The 12,667-nt window shown below is 38.9% G+C and overlaps 1 non-coding gene across 4 annotated transcripts in view; it reads left to right on the top strand.

Moving 5' to 3' along the window:
* Positions 1-12,667, top strand: part of LOC100738624 (uncharacterized) — a 116,255-nt gene that overhangs the window by 65,414 nt on the left and 38,174 nt on the right. For 2 of the 4 annotated variants that reach the window (XR_014818028.1, XR_014818030.1), the window contains 4 exons: positions 196-245; positions 474-529; positions 2,211-2,260; positions 3,900-4,132. This is a non-coding gene — a transcript (uncharacterized LOC100738624). The remainder of the gene's footprint in view (positions 1-195; positions 246-473; positions 530-2,210; positions 2,261-3,899; positions 4,133-12,667) is intronic. The other 2 variants (XR_014818029.1, XR_014818027.1) reach the window with 1 other exon arrangement.

Raw genomic sequence — 12,667 nt, 5'->3', positions numbered from 1 at the left:
TTTGGCGGTTGTTGTTGTTGTCCAATCACTCTATATAGTCACAAAACCAGAGTTGGCCCCTCTCGACATTCCTGCTAAAGAAGTCTTTTAAAATAATTCTGGCTAGGACGGCCAAGGTTAACCCTGGGAACAATATGGAATTAGGATAAATTAGTGCCTCTTTCTTCCTCCCTTAACCATCTTCTACTATCTCAGGCTTATTTTCAGCTGACTGCCCACCAGTCTGCCTAAGGACAAGAGATAAGGTACTTACTCTCTTTTTCAGGGACATTTCTGATTTTTAAAGAGAACCTTGAATGTGGAAAAGTCCTAAGACTCCAAATTCGTGCTGTTTGTAAGACAGGTTCTGGGGTTGATCTGAGCAGAGGGCAGTTTGTTCTAAGTCTGGGTCTGGACACAGTGACTCGACTTTTAAGAAGTAAATTCATTCACACCCTCTTTCTTTTTCCACCATCTGGTCATTTGGCTGCCAGCAATTGGAGCTTATTAAACTTTATGGAAAGTGAAAACAAGACTGCTGTACAGCAGGGTAGGTGGACAGATCTATTTGTGGTTTTGCTGTTACCAGCTGAGTGACCTTTGGGAAGTCACTTAAACTTTCTGAGCTTCTGTCTGGCCTACCTTTCAGAGGAGTTGCAGGATCAAATAAAAACATGAGAACACACTATGAGAACTGTAAAGTACTGTACAATTCTGAGGGGCTTTGATTATTCCAGGCAGTGCAGGTTACATATACAGTGAAGAGTCTTCTGTCCTGGGAGAGGGTGATCAGGGCTATAGTGCTGTGTTTCAGAGAAATAATGTCAGCAAGTAAGAGATCCTGTTCTGCCTGTGGATAAAATTCTGGATCCTGGAGAAGATTGGATCACTGACTCCATAAACAATTTTATTTATTTATTTTTATTTATTTATTTATTTTTTTGTCTTTTGTCTTTTGTTGTTGTTGTTGTTGTTGTTGTTATTGTTGCTATTTCTTGGGCCGCTCCCGCGGCATATGGAGGTTCCCAGGCTAGGGGTTGAATCGGAGCTGTAGCCACCGGCCTACGCCAGAGCCACAGCAACGCGGGATCCGAGCCGTGTCTGCAACCTACACCACAGCTCATGGCAACGCCGGATCGTTAACCCACTGAGCAAGGGCAGGGACCGAACCCGCAACCTCATGGTTCCTAGTCGGATTCGTTAACCACTGCGCCACGACGGGAACTCCCATAAACAATTTTAAAAGATTAAAGTGCCACAGAAATGCAAGTGGAAATATTTAAAGTGAAAAGAACTGGGTTATTCCAGGTGTAACTGGAACCCCAGGTAGGGGTTCAAATAATATCACATTCTCTTTTTAATATTCAAATTAATCGCTTGAGAGCCTACCTGTTTATATTGAAAGTTCAGCATTTTTCTTTTATTTACATTTTTAAATTAAGATTTTAAATCAAAGCTTTACATGCATGAAGTTTAAATGGCGAAGAGTAGTAAAAGATTTATTACAAAATTTAACTGTTTCCTGACTCACCCCATCTTACTTCCTCTGGTCCCCAGAGGGAACAACTTTTAATTCTTTTAAAGCTCCTCTGAGTTTTTATCTCCAAAGCTCTAAAAACTATGAATATATTGCTATCTCTTGATTTGTCTATTTTATTTATTTATTTTTTTGGCCAGGCCCATGACAATCACAAGGGATCAAACCTGAGCCGCAGCAGTGACAATGCTGAATCCTTAACTGCTAGGCCACTGAGAAACTCCAGTTTGTCCATTTTAGGCATTACCTGTTAAATTCTTATCATGAAAGATATAGTTACCTCTTTATTCTACCATCGTTTTGTTGCTCTTTTCTTATTTTTCCAATATAGTTCTACTACAATTTTGGTTAAATTAGTATGAAGATGATTCTAATATTCTTTTTAACTGAGCACATCTGTCTGTGTATATGGTTATTTTTCCTTCCTTCCTTTATATTTTTCATAAAATTAGAGGATGCCTGTTTTTTCATTTGCTGAGTTTTCTTTATATTTATTTTTAATTATTTCCATTTCTTCTGATGGACTTGTAGTAAAATTTTCTACAAAGTCAATCAGAACAGCTAATCTATCAGGTTGTTTTTTTTTTTTAATTATTGGAGTATAGTTGACTTAACAATGTTGTATTAGCTTCAGGTGTATGGTAAAGTGAAACAGTTATAAATATACATATATCCACTCTCTTTTCCCATACAGGTTATTACATACTATTGAGGAGATTTCCCTCTGCTAACAGTAGGTTCTTGGTAATTATCTATTTTTATATATCATAGTGTGTATGTGTTATTCCTTTGCTCCTAATTTATCCCTCCTCCCTACAGTTTCCCCTAATTCTATCGGTTCTTTTATTAGACTACACTATTGGGTAATGTAACTTTTAGATGCACTGGGAAACCAAAAATTTCAAGTGACTTGCTTTATTGGCCTCTGAGGTCTGAGGTGTCTATGTATTCTGAATTGATGTGCTTTACAGTAGCTCTGATCCTTCCACTCTCTTGGGTACTTAGTGGGCCTTTTAATTGGGAAACTGATGTCTTTTAGTTCTAGGATATTTTGCTTATGATTTCTTCTCCTCTGTTTTCTCAATTCTTTCTGGTAATCTGATAATTCTGATGTGAGACTTCCTGACATTGTTGTTAAATTTTCTTCTTTCTTTAACTGTCCTTCCATTTATCTTTTCCCCCAGTTTTCTGGGTCTTCTCTTATATTAAAATTTTCATTTATGTTATCATTTTAAAAAATTTTAAGAACACTTTTTGTTTTCTGAATGCTCTTTTTGGGAGGACTCTGTTCTTGCTTCTGGAATACAATACTTTTCTTGTGCCTCTGAGGATACTAGCTACAGGTTTTTTGTTTTTTGTTTTTCTTTTTAGGGCCACACCCACAGCATATGGAAGTTCCCAGGCTAGGGGTTGAATTGGACCTGCAGCTGCCAGCCCACAGCCACAGCCATGCGGGATCCAAGCCACATCTGCAACCAACACCACAGCTCATGGCAATGCTGGATCTTTAATCCACTGAGCGAGGGAGGGGATCAAACGACATCCTCATGGATACTAGTTGGATTCATTTCTGCTGCACCACAATGGGAACTCCCTAGTTACAGTTGTTTTTAAAGCATTCCTCTCCTTGCATTGCTTCAGTTTCCTCCAGATTGCTTTTTTCTCCCCCCCCCCCCGCCCCGTTTTTTTTCTGATTTCTGTCTCCCACATTAGAGAATTTTCTCATGTCTGGTAGCCCTTGTTTCTCTGCTCATGATCAGGATTAGGGAACTAAAAGTCTCATTAGAATCTCTGCAAATGTGGCTGAGTCTTATTTGTTTGTTTGTTTTGGCGGCAGCGTGCAGAGGTCTGATTTGGGACCTTGGTTCCCAGGCCATTGAACCCTGGCCTCAGTGGTGAAAGCACAGAGTCCTAACTGCTAGACCACCGGGGAACTCCCAGGGGCTTGATAATTTTGAGCTTCACTGTGGGGTCATCTTCACTGGGGTCATTTGGAAGGGAGCGCTCAGTGTTAATATTTTGAAATCTTTCTCTTTTCCTTTTTACTGTTTTGCTAGTCTTAATTTTTTTTTTTTTTGCCAAAATTGCAGGATCAACATAGTTTGCACTATCGTATCTTACTATAATTCTGTGCCTTTGAATAACTTTTGTTTTGAATAAGACATTTGTGAATCTTGCTTCTTTTGTCTTTTACTGACCTTGTAAGCTACTTAACTATAAAATGTGGCTTATTACACAGTGCCTCTTGGAATTATTCTTTCTGAAAAAGTGATTTTTCCCTTGCAAATAAGACAAACAATGTCTTTAAAACAAAAGAAGTATTTCTCAGTCTCCTTACTTTGAAACACATGATTTTCATCAGCTGCTTTTCTCTTCTTGGCAGCAACCATTTGGAAAATGACAGACTCTACTCACGCCATCATCATCATCCATTCTCCCTACCATCTGCCTTCCTTCCAAGTCAACAGACACATACCTCTTCCTGTAAGGCAAATCTAATCAATGCTTATCCTCCAACTGTCAGACCCTACTAGTGGCACATCCATCAGCAGCACAAGAGTTGCAGATGTCATAGGATGGACCCAAGCTGAGGCAGGTGCCTTGTCTCCCTCACTGGTAAGTAAGAGCATTTCTGACATCAGACCTTGCGCTGTTCTGCTTCCCTGAGCCTCCCTTTCCTCATCTCTAAGATGAGGATAATATCATTAATTTGCAGGGTGGTCATGAGCTTTAAAACAGATTATTAGGCTGGAGCTGTCTCGGAACTCCTTTATTTTAACATCTGGGCCTTATGAAGGAGGTTTTTGAGGGCCCTCTGCAAGAGGATGCATGTCCTGCCCAGTGCCCTAAGATATGGCTTCTAAGGCATATGTTGTTTCAGTAATTACTCACTTCAAGGTATTTCTTTATGAGGATATTTTTGTTACTCATAAAAACTGCACCTCCGAAAAGAAAGCCAGGTAATGAGAAATAATTGCATGAGCTTCCTAGTGGTGTTGTAAGGGGTACATAGCATCAAACTGCCACGTCTATTCTCTTCCCTCTTTTCAACCAAGGATTCTATCAGATGGACCCCAGCGAGTGGTTTTAGCGTAGTAGCCTATAAGTAGACTGATATCATTAAGTATGTCTATTCAGTGGGAAAATCAGGCCTGACCTAGGGAAGTGATGCCGTGGCATGAAAAGACCATGAATTCTAGAGCCAGATTGACCTAAGTTCTTTTTCTGTCTCTGCCTTTTTGACTTCTGTGACTCATTTATCTGGTCTTCAGTCTCCTTGTCTGTAAGGTGGGTTGATGAAACTGCAATAATGATATGTATAGTCAATGAAATTATGACCATGAAGTATCCAGGACATAGTTGATGCTCAATGAATGGTAAATCTCTTTTACCTTCATTCTATTGAAAAATGTTTTTTATTATGTATTAAATATATTTAACTATGTATATTTATGATAATATCAAATAACCATTGTTGTTAATATTCTATATTTCCTTGTGGACTTTTTTTTTTTTTTTTGTCTTTTTGCCATTTTCTTGGGCCGCTCTCGCAGCATATGGAGGTTCCCAGGCTAGGGGTCGAATCGGAGCTGTAGCCACCAGCCTATGCCAGAGCCACAGCAATGTGGGATCCCAGCCGCGTCTGCAACCTACACCACAGCTCACGGCAACGCCGGATCATTAACCCACTGAGCAAGGCCAGGGACTGAACCCGCAACCTCATGGTTCCTAGTTGGATTCGTTAACCACTGTGCCACGACGGGAACTCCTTCCTTGTGGACTTGTGACACATTGGCCTGAGTTATTCTTTCAAGCAGGATATAAGTTACGGGTATCCACGTGGTAACCACCACTGTTACTCAAGACAGTTGCCTACTGACCATGAGGTAAGCAGAACATGGGTCAGAGAACCTTGGATTCTCTTTCCCTTTCTGTCACTGCTATTCTTCAGTGTCCCCCAAAGTCACCACTATAGCAACAGGGCATCTTTCCTATGAATGGTTTTTACCTACCCTGGGATGAGATGAGCACAAAGGAATACTTGTGAATTAGTTACAAAAGCATGCATGTTAAATTCTCTTTCCTAAGATATTATTTGTGTACTTAGTGCTTTTGTTGAAATGAACCTAATAGTCCTTCCGACAGCATTCATTTTATTATTCATCTCTGCTTCCATCAGCATTTATTTTATTATTCCATATTTTTATGTACTTGTATTATCTATGATTCTTTCTCCATACATTTGTTGATATTAGCAGATATTTATCTGCATTCTTTTGGGGGAAGGTGAGGAAATTCCCAGGCTAGGGATTGAATCAGAGCTGCAGCTGCTGGCCTATGCCATAGCAACTCAGGATCTGAGCTGCATCTGTGACCTACAACACAGACCATGGCAACGCCAGAGCCTTAACCCACTGAGCAGGGCCAGGGATTGAATCCACATCCTCATGATACTAGTCAGTCTTGTTACCACTGAGCCACAACAGGAACTCCAGCTTTATCTATTTTTAATAGCTTTATTGAGATATATATCATGTATCATATCATTCTCCTATTTAAATCAGTTCTTGGTTCTCCAATACTTTGTAGTATATTCACAGAATTGTGCAACCTTCACCACAATCAACTTTAGAATATTTTCATCAGCCCCCCCCCAAAAAAAACCCCCATACCCATTGTGGTAACTTCCCATTTCCCTTCAACATGCCCTTACCTCCTTACCCTAGGCAACCAGTTTTTGTTTCTATAGTTTTGCCTGTTCTGGACACATATAAATGGGGTTACATGAGATGTGGTCTTTTGTGACTGCCTTCTTTCACTTAGCATAACGTTTTCAAGTTTTATCCATGTTCTGTCTTTATGTATTTATAGTTACATCTCTAATCCATCTGGAATTTGTTGACTTGTATAATTTGGGTAAATAATCATTTATAAATTATTAATCTTTTAAAAAAGCTCAGCCAGTTGTATCAATACTGTTTACTCAAGAGTCAGTCCATCCTTTTCCCATCAATCTGTCTTCTTCATCTATATGGATGAACCTGTTTCTGAACTCCATTCGTTTATTCTTGTGTTTCCATCACACAACTGTGAGGACTTCAGCCTAATAGTATGGTTTTGCTATATAGTAGGTCAAGTCTTCCCTCATTTCCTTTTTCCTAAAGTTTTCTTGGTGATTATTCCACATTTTCCTTTTCCTTTGAATTTTAGAATCAGCTTGTCAGGTTTCATCAGCATATTGGTTGAATTTTATTGGAACTTCATTGAAATGAGAGATTAAATTTTGATTGAATTTTTATCTTTATAATATTGGGGTTTCCAATATTTTAATTGAATTTATAGCTGTATTTTAAATTCATTTAGAGGGAGGGTAGGTATTCCATCTGGAATTAGATTTTTAATTGGTAACCGACATATATAGAAAGGTCACTTACTGGGATAGAAGCTGCAGGGGGAGGAGTAGAGTTTTATAAAAAGATAATGAGATCTGCTTAGATGCATTCTGTCTGAGATGTTTATGAGATATGAAGATGGAGATATATACACCAAACATTGCACCATTCATTTTGGTGACATTTCTAGAATGGCAATAGGAAGGAGAATGGTTCATAAGATCTTTTGAGGGGAATATGGTATTTTGACAAAAAATGAAAACAAATCCAATACCATCTAACATACAGTTGAAATTTTGTTTTTTGGTAAAGGGGAAACAAAACACCGCTAATTGTTTAATGTGATTTAGCTCATGCTGAGAAGCTACTGGAATAACTAATTCTTGAACTCACAGCTGGTCATGCTCCCTACAGCCTTCCCCTTTCTCCAAGGTCTGGGTGAAGTTGTATTTTTCCATTATCCCAGGTTTTAGCACAGCATGTTGTAATCTAGGTTTCCTAGGCAACCTAAGTGGTTAAAATGAAGGTGATAATATCAGTAGCCAGTGATGTTCCTCTTCCCTGTACACATCAAGTATTATAAGATCCCTAATTTCTTAGCTTAAATATCTCAGGAAACCCCCAGGGGCATCTTGGAGGATTTCCAAGCATGGTCCTCGTAAGTTCCTTACAGAGCTTGACATCTCCCCCTCTGCTTCTGGGCATCCTCCATGGTGACTTGATGCCGGCTCTCTGACATCCACCAAGATGCTAGGGAGGTAACTCAGGACCATGTCCAGTCCAGGGTCATGCTGCCTTTCAGCATGGGCAACAGCTGATATTCTCCTGTGTCAAAGATGCTGTGGTAGATGCATAAAAGCCCTGCTATATTTTCTGTTAAAGTGGGGAGACTATTTTCTGTCTCTAAACATCATGTAACCTTCTTACCTGGCCAGAAGAGAGCCATCTTGGGCTCTCAGCAAACACCTGTCTGCATGAAATGGGTAGCTGGATGTGCTGAGTGATGCCACTGAGCTCAACATCTCTTTTCTCTCCAGTTGTCCAGCCAGGTGTGGGGCCCTGACCTTGAACCAAGCCTGTGTGCTTGATTACTAATCTCTTCAGTCTTACTGCCACGGACCTTTGGTGTTCCATCGCTGGGCCTTTCCAGATATGACAAGAAAATCTGAATCCTAGGATGATGACAGCTTAGGTTCAAGTTGGAACCCCTTCTGCTCATCTAAGGAAATGATTCACCATCATGTATTAAGTCTGAATCATCCTAGTAGGCCTGTAGCCATCTGCTCATACTTGTAGAAAAGAGACACATTGCGGTTTGGGGCATATGGCTTTTGCTATTAAACCTTATTGTCTTTCTTAATGGTGAAAATGATACATTGTTTAAAACTAAGGAATTATTATAACATGTGACTAAATGCACAATGAAGTACTATGAAGTTATATTTATGACTTGATGCTCAAACTAAGGGAATGAGTATGAAGGCCATAGTGGATGGAGCATGGAGAAAATTGTAGCCATGGACAAAATACCATTTTTTTTTTTTTTTTGCTCATGTTCATGGCATGTAGAAGGTCCTGGGCCAGGGATCAAACCTGCACCACAGCAGTCACCTGAGCCACTGCAGTGTCAAGGCTGGATCCTTAATCCTCTGTGCCATGAGGGAGCTCCTTATCATTTTTTGTTTGTTTGTTTGTTTGTTTTGATTGTGAGTGGCTGGAAGTTGTCAGAGAGAATGCCTGGATAGCCATTCTTCCTTTTTCCAGACAGTAAGTATTGGTAATGACCCCCACCCCACTGTGTTTTTTCTTTACTTTGAAGGCAGAAAGAGGTTTGGTGACCTTAGTTTGACCAAGTCTTAAGTACTTGCTGTGGATGACACTCATTATGACTTCTCTGTTTTTGATTAATTTGAGCCATTGGGAACATATAGAAGTTAATTTTAGTGAGTACCACCCTAACGATTTTAGAGTCTTCAATAGTCAATCGAGATAGTTAGGTGGATATGAGACATGAACTTTAGAAGCATGCTGTTCTAACTCAGCCCCTGCTTTTAGACAGGACTTACAGTCAGTTATCCAATCTAGTCTAATAATATCTCAGAGACAGCCTGTGGTTACATATCCCCATGTCTCACAGTCATTATTATTTAGGAAAAGCTTTCCAGCTTTTGAAATGTAAGGCATATATTTCTGTTCCATCTTGAACAGTGAATACGACAAATAGTTATTTAGTCCTTCTGGCTCCAAGTTGCACATGGAATGGGATGTGAAGGAAAGTAATAAGCTTTGATATCAGACGGACCTGGAATTAAATCCTGGCTTCACTGCTTCTCAGTGGTATAACCTTGGAAAAGTCATTTAACCTCTCTGAATTTGTATTTCTGCACCTCTAAAGTGGAGCTTGAATGTCTATCTCAGAAGCTAGTTAGTATGAGCTAAATGAAATGAGAGATGTAAGCATGGGCGGCACATATTATGTATTCAATAAATGCACTTGACCTATGTGTTATTTTCAGATGTGCCCCAAGTCTGTTGCTATGTGTTGATCTTACGGCTTATGTAGCAATTGATGTCAGCAAGGAAAGAGCTCATCACAATCAAGGAAGTCTTTAGAGCTCTAGTTACAGCCTAAATATTGGACTGATATCCAAGAGATGGAATTATTTTGCAACCTAAGATTAGTTCAGTGAAAAAGATTAATGAGTCGCATTATACAATCGGCTCAAGCTAATGACAAATGAATATGTTCTGGTTTTTAGCTAGAGTTAATTTAATAATATTTGTGCAACAACAGCATTAAATTCAGAGTCTGTTCTAGGGAACTAAACTTTACCCAGAACTTTCCTCTCAGGGACAAGGTGATTTGGGGGCAGCTCCCTGTATGGTGGTGGTTCAGGGTGGTCAAGAACCCCTCCAATCCTCAAACACCCCATTCCTTTCCCCTTCCACGTGTGATGCAATTATGCAGTGACTGAAGATTTGATTTGTCTGTTTCCATTTAAGTTATCCAGAGGAATCATAGGTTAAGCCAGAATCAGGCATTAATACCTTTGCTGGTGTTAATTTATCTGGGTAACCCTAAAATCCTGAGGTAGGCTGTGTTAGAGAAAAGCAAGTCAGAGTGGGCGACTCAGACCCTTGGGAAGAAGTGGGTCATCTATAAGGTGGGCAATGAGTGGTGGGCTATTTATTCCCTTGAGCTCTCAGAACACACTGCTTACATTTCAATTGGTATTTGGGTCTTCAGTTGGTATTTGGGTCAATTGGTATTATGTCTTGTTCTGACATTCCTGTTTTCATATTTCTCTCATTCTCACTAGGTTATAAATTCTTCAAGGGAAGAGATCTTCCCTTCACACTTATAGCTTTTCCTCACATAGCCTTCCTTGCATATAGAATTCAATAATTGCCTCTTGACTGAATACATCAGTCAGTGGAAGTAAGGGGGTTATGCAAACTAGAATGAAAAGGCATTGAAGAAAATTTGCTTTTTTTTCACCACAGGTTGACCTTCTTAATTCTATTTCTAGTTGTAACTTCATGTAAACTACTCTTCTACCTTTTCTTAAGTCTTTTCTGTTTTCTGCCAGTTTTGGGTCTATCTACCCCTTCCTTCTGATCTTTATGGCCATAACCTCCAATACATCAACCAGGCTCACATCCTATGAGAGACATGTGCCTGTCTCTGCTTCTTCCTTCTCATTGAGCATCTGGTATCCAGCTGATGATGATCAGAGTGACCAGGAAGAAATCTACCATATCACTCTATCACATAAGCAAGAAACAATCAGGGATCACTGTGCTTACAGAGGGCTCCATCCTTAGGTTCCCATTGCAGTTCAAACATTAATTTACTAACAAAGGTGAACAAATATTGAACACACCAACCATATGCCAAGATTGAAAATGGAGTTTTACACAAGATAGATACTGTAGGGGACCACCGCAAGCACTTTAATTAATTGTATTAATGAATATAATTTTGTTGCAATGACCAACTTAGAAAATTTGCTCTGGAATACTGAAATGATTTTATATTACAGAAAAATTCATTTCAACGTTTCTTTCATCGGAATGGATTGCATTGATTCTTTCTCCTTATTTTCCCATAGGGAAAGAATATATTCAGATTTTTTTATAATTAAAATTTTTAGGAGTTCCCGCTGTGGCTCAGCAGTTAACGAATCTGACTAGGAACCATGAGGTTGCGGGTTCGATCCCTGGCCTTGCTCAGTGCGTTAAGGATCTGGCGTTGCTGTGAGCTGGGGTATAGGTTGCAGAAGTGGCTTGGATCCTGCGTTGCTGTGACTCTGGTGTAGGCCAGCGGCTGCAGCTCCGATTCGACCCCTAGCCTGGGGACCTCTATATGCTGCGGGAGCGGCCCTAGGAAAGGCAAAAAGACAAAAAGACAAAAAAAAAAAAAAATTATCTTGCGGTAGTTGTAGATTCACATGCACTTATAAGTACTACAGAGAGATCCCATGTGCCCTGTATGCAGTTCTACGCAATGGCAACATCTTACAAAACTATAAAACAGTATTACAACAGGATATTGACATTGATACAGTGAAGATGCAAAGCATTTCCTTCACCAGCAGGCTCCCTTATGTTGCTCATTTATAACCACATCCACTTCCTTCCTGCTCATTCTCTTTTTAATCCCTGGAAACAACTAATCTAATCTTCATTTCTATATTTTTATCCATTTCAAGAATGTTATATAAATGGAATCATGCAGTCTCTAACCTGTTGGGATAGGCTTTTTTTCACTCAAAGTAATTCTCTGGAGATCCATCCAGGTGGTTGCATGTGTTCACAATCTATTCCTTTTTATTGCCATGGTATGGATGTATCATTACCATTCACCCATTTCCAAGCTTTGGGCTATTACAAATAAATATACTATAAACATTTGTGTATAGGTTTTGGTGTAAAGGTAAGTATTCTATTCTCTGGAATAAATACGTAGAAATGTGATTGTTAGGTTGTTTTGGTTGTTGCATTTTTTTTTTTTAAGGAACTACCAAAATTTTCTAGAACGGCTGTACCATTTTACATTCCCATCAATAATGTATGAGTGATCCAGTTTCTCAGCTTTCTTGGCAGCATTTAGTGTTGTCATTATTTTCTACTTTAGCCATTATGACATGTATATAGGGGTATCTCATTATGGTTTTAATTTGCATTTCTCTAATGGGAAATGATGTTAAATATCTTTTCATAGGCTTATTTGCCATCTTTATATCTTATTCAGTGAGTTATCTCTTCATGTCTTTGGCCCATGTTCTTACTCTATTTTTAATTCTTTTTATTGTTGAACAATTTTTAGAGTTCTTTATATAGTCTAGATATTAGTTCTCCATCTAATATGTAGTTTGCAAATATTTTCCTCCAGTCTATGGCTAGTTTTTTGATTCTCTTGATTTACTTTCACAGAGTAAAGTTTATAATTTTTTATGCATTCCAGTTTATGAATTTTTACTTATGGATAGCGCTTTTGATGTCAAGTCTAAGAATTCTGCCTAGATCCTGAAGAATTTCTCAACTCTTTTTCTAAAAGTTTTATAAATTTACATTTAAATTTGTGATGCATTTTTAGCTAATTTTTGTATAAAATGTGAGACAGACTGAAGTTTTTCTTTTCTTTGCCTGTTTATGTCCAGTTGCTCCAGTACCATTTGTTGAAAAAGTTATCTTTTCTCCATTGAATTGCTTTTGCACATTTGTCAGAAATAAATTGGACATTATTTGTGAGGAT

This window comes from Sus scrofa, chromosome 10 (genome assembly GCF_054392235.1).
Source record: "Sus scrofa isolate SSC_HxYL_T2T_F1_AM1 chromosome 10, Sscrofa_HxYL_maternal_Yorkshire_Landrace_v2.0, whole genome shotgun sequence".
In the NCBI taxonomy this organism is placed as follows: domain Eukaryota; kingdom Metazoa; phylum Chordata; class Mammalia; order Artiodactyla; family Suidae; genus Sus; species Sus scrofa.
This window is presented reverse-complemented; position numbering and strand designations above follow the sequence as displayed.